Here is a 15,925-nt window from a genome sequence, read left to right on the forward strand (position 1 = left end):
TTGTATACAGGGAGAAGCGTAGAGGCGAAAGGACATAGCCTTGAGAGGAATCAGTACTGATGGTCCAGGAGTCAGAGATGTGTTTCCTCAGCTTCATGCGCTGCTTCCTGTGAGATAGGAAGTTGGTGATCCACCTGCAGGTGGAGTAAGGAACGTGCAGCTGGGAGAGCTTGTCCTGCTGCAGATCCAGGATGATGGTGTACTGTATCGTCCACAGCCTTGTTGGCTCTGTAGGCAAACTGCAGGGAGTCCTGGAGTGGGTCAGTGATAGTTTCAAGGTGGGACAGAACAAGGCACTCAAAAGACTTCACTACCACAGAGGTCAGGGCGACTGGCCTGTAGTCATTGAGTGCTATGGTCCTTGGTTTTTTGGGGGTGGGGATGATGGCGGAGGTCTTGAAGCAGACTGGTATGTGGCATGTCTCCAGTGAGGTGTTAGAAATGTCTGTGAACTCCGGAGAAAGCTGTTCGTCACAGTGCTTCAGGGTGGAGGGAGCGACAGTCTGGTCCAGCTTCTTTGTGGGGGTTCTGTCTCTTGAAAAGCCCATTAACGTCCCTCTCCAGAATGGAGAGAGTCATCCTTGTGGTAGGGGAGGAGGGGGCCTCTAAGGTGGGCAGTTGTGGAGAGGCCTGGGCCCCTGCTGAGGCGGGGGAAGAGGAGCTGGTGCTCTGGAGCTGGTGGGTGGTGTCACAGGGGATGGTGTCAAGACTGTCCCATTGTCTTTCAAATTGACAATACAACTCGTTCAAATTGTTGGCCAGGTATAGGTCATTAGTAGAGTGGGGGGGGGGGGGCTTTCGATTTGTAGTTGGTGATCTGTCTGAGGCCCTTCCAGACAGAGGCCGAGTTGTTTTCTGAGAACTGCTGTTGGAAGTCTCTCAGAGTGCAGTTATTTTAGCATCTCTCACCACCTTGCTAGACCTGTACTTAGACTTTTAACTGGACCTCGTCCCCACTCCTTTGTCCTTTTCCAACCTAAGCTGTCTGAGTTTAGATGTAAACCAGAGTTTGTCATTGTTGTAACTAACCCTGGTGCGTGATGGTACATAGCTGTCCTCACAAAAGCTAATGTAAGACGTCAAAGCCTCAGTGTACTCATCCCGACTATTGGTGGCAGACCTGAAAATATCCGGTCAGTACAGTCCAAGCACGTGCAAAGCTCCTCCATAGCGTCACTAGTCCACTTCTTAGATGTCCTCACAACAGGTTTAGAGTTTAAATTTCTGCCTGTACGCAGAATGAATTATTTGTTTTAAGAAATGAAACATCTAAATAGAATGATCACTGAAATAGTATTGATGAGAGTAAAACAAACGGCTTTCAGAATATTTACAACTGTAAAATTGCAAACAAAAAAACAGTATTCATATTTTCACATTTTGTGATACATCCATATATCTTTATTTATTTATTTATTTTCTGACCTTCAAGTTACTGGAACAGGTATATAGTATACACAAACAACCAAAAAAACATATGTAGAAATCCCCCCTCCCCCCCAAGGCCGAAGAAAAGATAAAGACTACGTAGGGACTTCTTATTCCAATTCCACATGATAACTATGTTTTTGAAGACAATATAACAGTATACACATCCATCTGTATAAATATTGTAGTTACAACCAGGTAAAATGTACATTCAATGAAAGGGAAAACCTTCAATAAAGTCAATGAAAGGACTCCAGGTCAAAGAGAAGTTTTTGCAGGTTTTACATATTTTATATCTGAGCTTTTCCAAAGGTAGAAAGGACAGCACCTCCCTTAACCACTGCAAAAATGATGGGGCTTTATTCAACTTCCAGTTAAAAAGAATAAGTCTGCGAGCTAGCAATGAGGCAAATGCTCTGCCTGCAAAGTTGTGACCTTATAGTTAGGGGGTGGTGTGCCTGTGTGAAAATCAGTGGTTACGGTCTGTTTGCAAATATGCAAGAATACATTAGATATATGTACCCAGTAACTGTTGAGAGAGGGGCATGCCCAGAACATGTCCTACCAAGGCTGGAATATGGCTGCACCTCGGACAGCCAGGGTCTGTGGAGGAAAAAATTCTGGCAAGCTTGTCCCCCTGAGTAGTGAAGACAGTAAAGCACCTTAAATTGAATTAACCCATGTCATATACACAGTGGGGTGTCTGTGTATATGAGTTAAGCTGTCCTGCCATGCCTCTTCAGAAAGCTCTACACCCAAATCCCTCTCCCATGCAAATTTTTGTTTTGTTCCAGGATGTCTGTTTTAATCCCTGTATCAGTGTGTAGAATATAGAGACACGTTTCTTCCCAAAGGGATCTAGCTCCAGAATAATGTCTAATTGGCTCCTGGGTGGCAGATAAGGAAATGAGGGAAACACTTTCTTGGCAAAACTACGCAGTTGAAGGTACCTAAAAAATAGGATTTGGGTATGTTATGGTCTTTGGTAAGCGTTTCAAATGAGGTCAACGTACTGTCTGTAAATAGATCACAGGAAAACACCGTCCATTTCTATGCCAGTGTTGAAATGCGTTATCCAACACAGACGATGGGAAGAATTGATTATTTGCTACTGGAAAAGCCCGCTAGCATGCTTTAATCTAAAATGCCTCCTAAACTGTAGCCATATCCAAAGTGAAGCTTTAACCACTGGGTTTGCTATTTGAATGTTATGATTATATGGTGGTGGAGAGGTGAGTATCAGTAAAGGACTGGATAAGAGTTCCATGTGAGCCCAATCTGTACCCTGTTTATTCTTAAATGTAAATGCCCAATTAAAAGTTTTACAATGTTTGCAGCCCAGTAGTAACAAAGTTAGGCAAGCCTAATCCCCCTGTCTCCTTAGGAACCTCCAAGTATATTTTCTTCATCCTGGGGGTTTTAATTGTTCCAGATGAATGATGAAATTAACCTATCTAGTTGTTGAAAAGTTGTCTTAGGTATGAATATTGGAATTATTTGAAAAAGATAGAGAAATCTGGGTAAGACTCTCATTTGAACTATATTAATGCGGCCTGCTAATGAAACCGGTGGTGTTGAACATTTTTTTAAATCTTGTTTTGTTTGTTCTAATAGTGTTTTGAAGTTATGGTTATATAAACTCCCAATTGTATGAGTGACTAAATCCTAAATATGTAAATACATTGTGTTTAAGTTTAAATGGAAAGCTAGAGTAGTCTATATCAGTGTGGTTAATTGGAAAGAGCAAGCTCTTTGAATAGTTTATCTTATAACCTGACAGGCGACCAAAATTATCCAAGGTAAGTCATAGTTTTGGTATGGATTCTATTGGGTTAGATATATATAACAACAGGTCATCTGCATAAAGCCATACCTTACGTGATTTACCACCTTGGGAGATACCTTTCGTGCTATCCGCTGCCATAAGAGCTATAGCGAGTGGCTCAATCGACAAATCGAACAGGTCAAGAGAGAGGCTGCAGACAGGGATGCAGCCTCTATGAAGAGAAAAAAAAAATCAGAAATACTATTCATCTGCGCTGCAGCTGTCAGTGAACAAGGTAATATTTTAACCCATGCTAATGTAACCCCAGAATGAACCAAAGTCAAACCTTTCTAAAACAGCGAATAGATATTGCCATTCGACGTGATCAAACACCTTCTAGGCATCTAAAGAAATCACTAATTCTGTCTGTTCAGTGGAGTGTGGTGTATACAGAACATTAAATAGGCAGTGCGTTTTATAGAATGACTGTTTGCCTGGTGTAAAACCAGCTTGATCGGAGTTAACAACCATTGGGACTACAGTTTCAATATGGGTGGCCAAGATTTTTGTGAGGATTTTGTAGTCGCAATTCAGCAAGCTTACAGGGCGATAGGAGCTACACATTAGGGGATTTGTTTTTTTAAGCAACACTGATATGATGGCCTGCGTCATAGTTTGGGGTCATTTCTGTTGGTTAAGAATTTCCTGATACAACAGGTTAAGTATCGATGCCAGCTTGGTAGCAAATTCTTTATACATTTCAATTGAGAAACCATACAGACCTGGTGCTTTGCTGCTCTGTATGGATTTAATCGATTCACTTCCTCCATTATCTATCTACACCGAACAAAAATGTAAATGCAACACTTTTGTTTTTGCTCCAATTTTTCACGAGTTGAAATCAAAGATCTAAGACTTTTTCTATGAACACAAAAGGCCTATTTCTCTCAAATTTTGTTCACAAATTAGTTTAAATCTGTGTTAGTGAGCACTTCTCCTTTGCCGAGATAATCCATCCACCTGACAGGTGTGGCACATCAAGATGCTGAATAGACAGCATGATTATTGCACAATGCCACAGATGTCGCAAGTTTTGAGGGCGCATGCAATTGGCATGCTGACTGCAGGAATGTCCATCAGAGCTGTTGTCCATGAATTGAATTTTCATTTCTCTACCATAAGCCGTCTCCAAAGTCATTTCTGAGAATTTGGCAGTACTTCCAACTGGCCTCACACCACAGACGACATGTAACCACGCCAGTCCAGGACCTCCACATCCGGCATCTTCACCTGCAAGATTGTCTGAGACCAGCCACCTGGACAGCTGATGCAACAATTGGTTTGCATAACCAAAGAATTTCTGCACAAACTGTCAGAAACTGTCTCAGGGAAGCTCAACTGCATGCTCGTCACCCTCACCGGGGTCTTGGGCTGACTGCAGTTCTTCATCATAACTGACTTGAGTGGGCAAATACTCACCTTCGATGGCATCTGGCACTTTGGAGAAGTGTTCTCGTCCCGGATTAATCCCTGTACTGGGCAGATGGCAGACAACATGTATGGCATCATGTGGGTGAGCAGTTTGCTGATGTCAATGTTGTGAATAGAGGGGCCCATGGTGGCGGTGGGGTAATGGTATGGGCAAGCATATGCTATGGACAATGAACACAGGTGCATTTTATTGATGGCATTTTGAATGCACAGAGATACTGTGACGCGATCCTGAGGCCCATTGTTGTGCCATTCATCCATCACCTCATGTTGCAGTATGATAATGCATGGCCCGATGTTGCAAGGATCTTTACACAATTCCTGGAAGCTGAAAACATTCTAGTTCTTGCATGACCTGCATACTCACTGGACATGTCACCCATTGAGCATGTTTGGGATGCTCTGGATCAGTGTATATGACAGCATGTTCCAGTTCCTGCCAATATCCAGCAACTTCGCACAGCCATTGAAGAGGAGTGGACCAACATTCCACAGGCCACAATCAACAACCTGATCAACTCTATGCGAAGGAGATTTGTTGCGCTGCGTGAAGCGAATGGTAGTCGCACCAGATAGTGACTGGTTTTTCTGACCCCCCCCCCCCCCCAAATCTGTGAAATCCATAGTTCAGTGCCTAAAATATCTTTTTAAGATAAAACTGCACATTTTAGAGTGGCCTTTTATTGTGACCAGCCTAAGACACACCTGTGCAATTATCCTGCTGTCTAATCAGTATCTTGATATGCCACACCTGTCAAATGGATGGATTATCTCGGCAAAGCGGAAGTGCTCACTAACACATTTAAACAAGTTTCTGAACAAAATTTGAGAGAAATAGGCCTTTTGTGTACATAGAAAAAGTCTTAGATCTTTGATTTCAGCTCATGAAAAATTGGAGCAAAAAAAAAAAAAGTGTTGCGTTTACATTTTTGTTCAGTATATCTGTGCTTGGTCCTCAAGGGCAATTTTTGGGATGGTCAAGCTGTCTAAAAAAAGCAAAAATATGTGACGAGTTGCTGGGCAGTTCTGAACTATAAAGGGTAATTTAAACTGGTTATTGAGGGTGTCAGGGTTGGTGGTCTTTACTCCTGCTTCTTTACAATTGTCAGGAATATTGTTAGTGGCTGTGGACTGTCTAAATTGATGGGCTAAGTTTTCCAGCTTTCTCTCCATGTTTTTAAAATGTCTATTTTGATTTAAAGAATTGTTCTGTTTATTTAATGGGGAGATTGTCAAATTCTTTTTTTGATAATTTTTTTTTTTCATATAAAGCTCTGGTGTTGGGGATTCAGCAAATGAATAGTCCACTTCTGCTATGCTATGGGACAGTTCTATCAGACAGTTTCTTTCTCTTGTGCTGTGTATGAGATTATCTGGCCTCTAAGGGAGGCTTTAAGAGCCTCCCAAACAGTGGTTAGTGGCATGTCCGGAGTAGTCGAGTTCCATAAAGATATCTATCTTCTGGGGGAGAATTTTTTTTTTTTAAAGGAATCCCAGGACAGTAATAAAGGATCTAATCTCCAGGTGCGACGGGGTTTAGGGCAGTCAAGGAAGCCTATATCTAACTGTACAGGACTATGATCAGAAATGACAATACTATTATATTGGCTCCCCCTAACCATAGGAAGGACCCCTACTATCCAGGAGGGGGGAAAAATCAATCCTAGGGTAAGAATTATGCACGGGGGGGGATATTGTTTAGTAGTTGGGTTGTTTCTTTCTTCATATATCTTGAAACTGAGTGACTCTTAATGTAGACTACGGAGAAAATATTATGTTGTCTCCTTCATGATTATAGGTGCACGATGAAGATTGAAAATTCGTCTGAAATGTGAGGCCGGGGCACACTGAGGTACTGGCACTTGTGCACTATATTTGCCATATATACTTAGCTGACATTCCTCAAATGGGACTCATTTCAGAAATTGTATAGGCCCACTAACTCTTGCCTATTCTGTCCTGTCTTCATTTCCATGTCCCCTCAAACCTACTGTCCATTAAAAGAAGTGTGGAAAGTAAGGTTTTTGGGTCATTTAAACATTTTATTGTTGCGGTATTTAGTGATGACTTTCATAAAACACCCATTTCAGCGTAATTGGCTGAGGAATTAAGTATTCTCTTCAGTCAGGCCAAAGTATGTGGTATTTATTTAGATATAAGTGTGATGACGAAGTTATTTGCATCAAGATGAAAAACATTTAGAAGAGTCGTGATTTCAACGACAGGAGGAAGGGAAGGAATGCGGTAAAATTGGTTTTCTTTTTGTTTGATATTCAACCTATCAGTCTATTAAACGCTCCAACCATTTGACTTTATAATATCAAATATTTCATAAAAGATGCTGATTTATACTCTTTACGCACCACAAAGCTTGGTTTGGGGGATATATATTTCACCAATTTAATACGCATTTTCCAGACTTGCAAATGTGTAAATATCTGACCGCCATCTTCAAAGCTGCCAAATGTGGTCTAGAAAACAATTTTACTGTGGCCTGTCACTGACTGCAGGTGGAGCTCACAATGACACACATGCATGTGCGCAGACACACATCTACACACGCTGCTCATCATCATCTTTTTCTAGGTTTATTAGCAGTTGGCAAACAACCATTTGGTGCATTACTGCCAACAACTGGAATGGTGAGTGGACCAGAATGTATCTTTGCTAAAGAAAAAAAAACTCATCTTTTCAATTAGTGGAGTGGAGATGATTGTAGACTTCAGCAGGAGCCCCCAACACTGCCCCCCACCATACTCAACAGCATGGTGTCTACAGTGAAACGTACAGATTTCTGGGTTCCTCAATCTTCCAGGACCTAAGGTGGGCATCCAACATAGGCACAATCATCACAAAGACCCAGCAGATGAAGTACTTTCTCTGCCTGCTCAAGAAATTCAACCTGCCTCAGGAACTGTTGATTCAGTTCTACACTGCAATAATCCAGTCTGTCCTCTGCACATCCATCACTGTCTGGTTTGGTTCAGCCACCAAACAGGACAGGGACAGACTACAATGGACAGTTAGGTCTGCAGAGAAAATCATTGGTGCCAACCTGCCCTCCATTCAGGCCTTATACACCTCCAGACTTAGGAAACAGGCAGGCAACATCACTGCAGACCCATCACGTCCTGATCACAACCTGTCCCAGCTCCTCCCCTCTGGTAGGTGCTACAGAGCACTGTACACCAAAACAACCAAGTCAAGTCAATTTTATTTTTACAGCCAAATATCACAAATTACAAATTTGCCTCAGGGGGTTTTACAGCAACACAACATCCTGTCCTTAGATCCCAATCTTTCTGTGGGCTGTCATTCAAATGAACGCTTAACACTATCAAATAAATCCAACCATTTGGTATATACTGTTCTGTACTGATATGCTCTGTCATGTCCATCTACCTCAGGCAATTATGTAAGAAACGTGCTAACATCTATTTCAGCATCTCTGATAGATTCTCTGTACCACTGCACCTTATCGCCACTTATTTCACCTGTATAAGTCAATCCTTGTGTATATATTTGCAGATTGTTGTGTTGTAGTGTTGTTATTCTATGTTAAGTACACTGAAAAAGCCACGAAACCGGAGTCAAACCCCATGTAGTAAAAACCTACATGGCCAATAAACAGGATTCTGATTCCGAATTAAACTGGCTACTTCTCAGGTTTCTGAGGGACTAAAAGCCTCTCTCATCGGCTGCTGCACACCTCCAGAAACTCCTACAACACCCTGAAACGTCCTTGCTGCATCTAGAATTACATTAAATCTCTCAAGATTTTCTTCCTACTCCAGCAGTAATTACCATTGCAAAAATGCAATAACCTTCACCTGGTCCTTACAAAAGCAAAACTCAGCATGCTTCCTGGCTGATTTGTCCTCCTTAGGTTCTTGTCTCACATCATTCTCGTTGTTTCTCTCCATTCTTTTAATAGCTTCAGCATACGACAGTCCCTTTTTGCCCGGTCGTTCTTTTTGGACACTGTGCTGACCCCGTATCACGATTTCCCTTGCAGTGCATGCACTTTGCTTGTGCTTTCTCAACTTTACAATCTGCCACATTGTAGTTGTCCTTCCCACATCTCACACATATTCTGACTTCGTTACATACTGCAGCAACATGACCATATTCTTGACAGCAAAAACATCTGAGAGGAGCTCTCTCATATCGCCTCACCCTGTAACTCACATAACCAAGGTACACTCTTTCCGGCAATTCCTTCAAAGGTCAAACACACGGATTTACTGTGCTCCTTCTCCCCTTCTCAGAATCTAGTCATTCTTCTTGCCTTATACACTCCTGCAACATCCCGCAAATGACAGCCTGTACTGACAGTTGCACGTCACTTATCACTCCCTTCTTCTTTGATCTTAATCTTCTGCGCTAGCACACAGGGAATGCCCGACTGGTTTTGGCCTGCCTGGTAGATCGCCATGGTTGCACACTTGGTAGTTCTAGCAAAGTTCTACAACACATGGCGTTTACTGTTGGTCTACTTTACCTTTTCGTGTGTTCCCGGGGCTTCCCGATTCAAACAGAGGCGGAGCATCTCTACTACTATTCCCGGCTGCTCCCGGCTGCTCCCGTTAGGTCGCCACAGCGGATCATCCGTTTCCATTTCTTTCTTCTTTTTTTTTATAAATTTATTTCTAGTTTTTCCCCTTATCCCACCCGATTAACCCAATGGCATATATCCGGAACTCCTGTCGAATAACTCCCCTGGCTCACGTTTCCACAGGAAGGAGATAGTCGTAACACCAGCTGCCTTCCAACTCGTGTCGGCTGCTCTCGCTATTTTACACGCTGGAGCCTCGCATGGATTGCATTACCTTCAGGCCGCGAAGGAGACGTAGGGAGAATGCTTTCGGTTGCTTGGCTGAAGGCGCCTGGATGGGCCAGAGGGGTCGCTGGAGAACGACGAGTCCCCGAACACTACACCGATCTACACCCACTATCCCTCGGGTAAGGGGGGCCTAATGAATGCCTTACCCCCGTTGACGCGCTGGCCGTGACCGGTTACGGCGAGTCTGGGATACGAACCTCCCAGCCACATGACGAGCGGACTGCAAGAACGGCGGTTTATTCCGCTCGGCTTTCAATTTCTTAGAGGTGGAGCACAATCAGCTGTTAAAATAGGATTGTAGCAGGGCGCATTGAGATGACGTAATGGTCATGTGACTACGAGTGACTTCAATATATTTTCCATGTAAAAATTCATTTTTTCACGTTATCTGAAAGATTATTGTTTGGTAATGAGTAAAGTAAAAACGTTTTTTTTATTTGTATTGAGAAAATTATTGACTACCTTGTGGTTGAGAACACAATTTATTTTGTATGTTACCTAATCAAGGGCCTCCTCAAGAATGGAGGAGTCAATTAGTTTGGTTACAGCGGAGGTAACAGCCACTTTGCCTTGGTACAGTGATTGTAGTATATATAGAGAGTTTTTTTTCCTTTCTCAAACTTTTTATTCTTCTTATTTGTAAATACAGTTTTGGCACTAATCTGCACTTTCGGGAGGGGAGCACAATAAACCTCAACCATCACTCTACCTGTGACTTTGCTTATGTTTTTTGCTTTTGTTTTTTTGTGTTTTTTTTTAATCTAAGAGGGCTGAGGCAGAACCCTGTCACACCAACCATCTAAAGCCGACTGTCTTCGTCAAGGTGGTTGTTGTGTGATTTTTCATCAGGGAGTTTAAACAATGCAACACAATTGAGAGTCACTGCAGCCTGAGGATCCCCGATGGAAACATAAAAACATTCATAGGACTTTAGATAGAACAAAGTAAGACATGAGCAGCACGATATGAGGAAGGAAGGGAGAAACGGTAGAGATACAAAGAGAAAAGGAACCCTATAATGAGGAAACCAGATCATCTTCCTCAACTGCAAAGCTGAAATGATTCGTCTTGACTGCTGAATCAGCTCTGAACCATCAACCTGCAAAATACTCTCGGAGTAAGGAAGCAAGCCACAAGAGTTGGCAGTAGGAGAAGATATCGCTTCCCCAGACAATAAGAAACCCATTGGTGAAGGGTGTCTTGACAAGAGACATGCTTCTAAAAGCAAATGAGGTGCAAACGAATCAAATGGATTTGGAAGCCAGCATCAAGAGCTGTGTGGAAGAGAGGGAATTGCTTTCCTCGACAAAATTCCTGTAAGAGACGCTCAAACCTGCGGAGTTCCAAAAGTTAAACAGGGAGGTGGAGGCTACAAACAAGAGTTAACTGGGGGAGAAGAAGTTACTCCTTCTGCACAAGATAAACGTCTGCAAAAACAGCAGGTCTTCAAAGACGAAGCACTCTTCAGGATAGAAGAAGAATTGGTTAAGAGGCCAACTACAAGACTTGGGGGGGGGGTAATTACTCCTCCTAGACGAGAAACCTGTAACAAAATGAGGTCCTGCCTTGAGGAGGGAGCCGTTCGCCTCAGATGAAAAAGTTGGAAGAAATTCATGGTTCTGAAATGGATTGAGGCTTTAGATGGCCATAAAGAAGCGCCTGTCCTCTGAGTAATCTGAACAGATAAAGGAAAGAATGAAGTTCGCTCTCAGCCAGGCTGAGTAGGGGTTAAAAAACACCTCCACCTCTGGTAGGAGGAGAAAGCCTGTTTCCTCAAAGCAAAAAAAAAAAGAGCAGCATCAAGTTCAGCGGTTACATCTGAGCAAAGAAAAGGTGTGTCATGGAGACGAGACCAAAAGTCACTGGTTTCAATAGGAATAGCGATCAAGAAAAGGAAGAAGAAGCTGCCAAAGGAGATGGGGTAGGTTGGACGAGTAAGAGAAGAAATAGAAGACGATCATGGCCATGAAGAAGGAAAAGATCAAGAGGGAGAAGAAGAACACAGAGGCAATCTCTTCCGACATTTCTCCAAGCAAAACAACCCAAACATTGCAAATCAGAAATCAGGAACAATTTATTGTAATTTCTTTCATGTAGTACTTGCGTACACAAAAAAAACGAAATTCCATTTCTCCCAGCCCACAGTAGTGCAACACAAAAGCCAAAAACACACATCCCAAATTTCCCAAAAACAACACCACCGAAAACATATACAAAAACTGAGAGAACAAAGCAAAACAACCAAACAAAAAATATCCCAAACACACACACACACTCACACACACACACACACACACACACACAACACAGTCCACTCAGTGCAACACAGTGCAAAAATTCCACTGTCCAGAGAACGAACACCTGCCAAGATGACTGTCAGAACTGCCGGTCTGCATGGGCTAGCAGTTAGTTAGCTTAGCCTACCCCACTTCCGCGTCCTGTCAGGCCGCCCTTGTCGTTTCCTCCTCAGGTGCAGCTCCGGCAGGGCCGTGGTCCCTGGGCCCACTGGACACAGCAGACCAGGCTCCCCCAGCCGATCCAACGCCAACTCTCCCAGCCAGTCACCTTCGACACACCTACCTGCACTCCACATGATGACACTAAAACAGTCAACACTAGGCGAGGCTGCCGCCAGACCGCCCTCTGTGCTATCAGAACTGCCAATCTGCATGGGCTAGCAGTTAGCTTAGCCTGCTCCGCTTCCACGTCCTGTCAGACCACCCTTGTTGTTATGTCTTCGGGCACAGCTCTGGTCAGGGCCATGTTCCCTGGGCCCACAGGTTGCAGCAGCCCAAGCTCTCCCAGCCAATCCAGCACCACCTCTCACAGCCATCAAACGAAGACAAAACAAATTTAGACGTAGACATGGACAAAGACATTGCATGGACAGTACTGGGTGAGGCCGCCGCAAACATAAGTTTGCGCCGCCATCTTCCCACACCGATTTTGGGTAAGGCCGCTGCAAACGTGAATTCGCGCCATCATCTTCCCACACCGGAAGCGGATAACCAGCTGTTTAAAATACCATAAAACTATAGAAATTAATGAACAGTTTTTTATAGTTTTTTTTTTCATCCATCCACTTCTCTTCGCAGTTCAGTGGCAACTTTTATGATACATCCAGATGATAAACCCTAATTCCAATAGATTTAGTTTTGCCTAACATAATATTCCAACTACAGGTCAACCATATGTTTAGCTCAGGAAGATTGTTTCCATTTAATTTGCAGTTTATAATTTACCAGCTGAAAACTGGTTAATTCTATCCTACAAGCCATAATATCAGATTGATGACTTTTGCAGATATTGAGGCTATGGTTATTTGTTTTTGAATAAATTGACTGAAAAGCTGACATATTTGGAATAATCTTTTACAGTAGGGATGTTAATAAAAAGCTTTTTACTTCAGTCTGAGTTATTGGAAGTTGAAGAAGGGAGGTTGGAAATTGAAAAAGGAAGACTGTTGTGTGGAATTCAGGGAGGAGTTAAGACAGGCACTGGGTGGTAGTGAAGAGTTGCCGGATGGCTGGGCAACCACTGCAGAAATAGTGTGAGGGAGACAGCTCGGAAGGTCCTTGGTGTGTCATCTGGACAGAGGAAGGAAGACAAGAAGACTTGGTGGTGGAATGAGGAAGTACAGGAAAGTACATGGAGGAAGAGGTTGGCGAAGAAGAAGTGGGATGGTCAGAGAGATGAAGAAAGTGGACAGGAGTACAAAGAGATGCAGGATAAAGCAAAGAGAGAAGTGGTGAAGGCAAAAGAAAAGGCATATGGTGAGTTGTATGGGAGGTTGGACTCTAAGGAATGAGAAAAGGACTTGTACCGGTTGGCTAGACAGAGGGACCGAGCTGGGAAGGATGTGCAGCAGGTTAGGGTGATCAAGAAGAGAGATGGAAATGTGCTGACAAGCAAGGAGTGTGTGTTGTGAAGATGGAAGGAGTACTTTGAGGGGCTGATGAATCGAGAGAGAGAGAGAGAGAGAGAGAGAGAGAGAGAGAGAGAGAGAGAGAGAGAGAGAGAGAGAGAGAGAGAGAGAGAGAGAGAGAGAGAGAGAGAGAGAGAGAGAGAAGGTTGGATGATGTGGGGATGGTGAATCAGGAAGTGCAGTGGATTAGAATAAAATAAAATAGAATACTCTTTATTGGTCATTTTTTTACATACATACAAATGAAATTTACTCTGCATTTAACCCATCCTAGCTGTGTAGCTAGGAGCAGTGGGCAGCCGCTGTGCAGAACCCCGGGACCAACTCCAGTTATTTCATCCTATTGCCTTGGTCAGGGGCACAGACAGGAGTATTAACCCTAACGTGCATGACTTTCTTTCTTTTTTTTTCTAGCAAGGATGAAGTGAGGGCAGCTATGAAGAGGATGAAGAGTGGAAAGGCAGTTGGTCCTGATGACATACCTGTGGAAGCATGGAGATGTTTAGGAGAGATGGCAGTGGCATTTTTAACTAGAGTGTTTAACACAATCTAGGAAAGTGAGAGGATGCCTGAGGAGTGAAGAAGAAGCATACTGGTACCGATTTTCAAGAATAAGGGTGACATGCAGAACTGTAGTAACTACAGAGGTATAAAGTTGATCAGCCACAGCATGAAGATATGGGAAAGAGTAGTGGAAGCTAGGTTAAGAGGAGAGGTGATGATCAGCGAGCAGCAGTATGGTTTCATGCCATGAAAGAGCACCACAGGCGCGATGTTTGCTGTGAGAATGTTGATTGAGAAGTATAGAGAAGCTCAGAAGGAGTTAGGGGAGACTGGGGTTGGTTGTCACACTTTTTGCTCGTGTGAATTGCTCATCATCAAAACATCTTACAATAGTCATTCCAACATTAAATGGAAGCTTAAGGTATTGGCTTGAAATGTGTATCCCTTTCATTTTTTTCAACTTATTGTAACAAAGAGGTAATTAACCATCAAAGACACTCTGACACATTGTGACAACCAACCCCGGGTTGGGGTTGGTTGTCACAAGGTACGGGGTTGGTTGTCCCTATAGTTATCAATGGGGTTTCATTAGAAAAAAAAGTGATTTAAAAAAACGTGTAACTTTTCAGTTTTTTAAGCTAGATACACCAAATAAGTTTTGAAATGAATACCACCTCTATAATAGTACTCATCAATGCCCCTTGTGTTTAAACCATGAATTTGAACCAGGTGATTATTTGTTTGAATTATCCTCTGTAATGAGAAGTAAAATGAAGGAATTTACAGTGCTGAAAAAAATCTAGCCTTTATTAAAGCCATTGTTTCATAACAATACATTATGAATATAACATTAAATGAAACAGTGAGATTGGAATAGATTAATCTCCATCAAAATATGACCAGGAACTTTTGTTAAAATATCAAACAGCCTAGGTTGAAGTATGTAACTGTTTAGATACAACATTGTTTTCTAATGAGGAACTAAAGCAACATTGTGTGTGTGTGTGTGTGTGTGTGTGTGTGTGTGTGTGTGTGTGTGTGTGTGTGTGTGTGTGTGTGTGTGTGTGTGTGTGGCTAAATGAGAAACTATTCGTGCTGTTGTCATGGCGTAGCGATGACTGACATCGAAAGCAGTCATTCTGGCATGGTTGTATAGGACTTCAGAGCGAGTCGCATCCATCGTATAGGCTACCTTAGGACTCGAGGTGACGCCGAGGAAGTAAAAAATAAAATAAAATAAATAATAATAATAATCCGAATCCAAATAATATTGACCAAATTCGGAAGGAGAAACCATTCGGAGAGAACGCATTATTCGAGCATTGCCGAATATGTATTCGCCAACATCCCTAATCCATAGCTGAGAAAACATGGCTCATACTCTGGGAGCAGTGAGACAACCATACCCAACCAACCTCTTGACAAACATTTTAAGCTAGCTACCACATGGCTTTAGCTTGCTAGCTAAAAGTTGACTCAAATCAAAGATATTACCTTACACTTTTTAATAAGTGTTTGATTTTTAAATGACTAATAACCTACATTCTTTTAATACAAAAACAATACCAACATAAAAAATTGCTCTGACCCATAAAAATGACAAAATATCTTCTCACCTCAATGTTTCATGTTTTTTCCACAAAATGACCGGTGCAAAATGAGCAGGATGTCAGGCCAACTGTTTGATGTTAATATAATGTCACAGCGCCCTCTAGTGTGGCTGTAATAAGCACTGTGACAACCAACCCGTGTGACAACCAACTCCGGCCTCCCCTACATTGTGTCTTTGTGGATTTAGAGAAAGCATGTGACAGGGTGCCGAGAGAGGAGGTGTGGTATTGTATGAGGAAGTCGGGAGTTGCAGAGAAGTATGTAGGAGTGGTGCAGGATATGTATGAGGGCAGTGTGACAATGGTGAGGTGTGCGGTTGGAATGACAGATGGGTTCAAGGTTGAGGTGGGATTACATC

The sequence above is a fragment of the Lampris incognitus genome, chromosome 4 (genome assembly GCF_029633865.1).
Source record: "Lampris incognitus isolate fLamInc1 chromosome 4, fLamInc1.hap2, whole genome shotgun sequence".
NCBI lineage: Eukaryota > Metazoa > Chordata > Actinopteri > Lampriformes > Lampridae > Lampris > Lampris incognitus.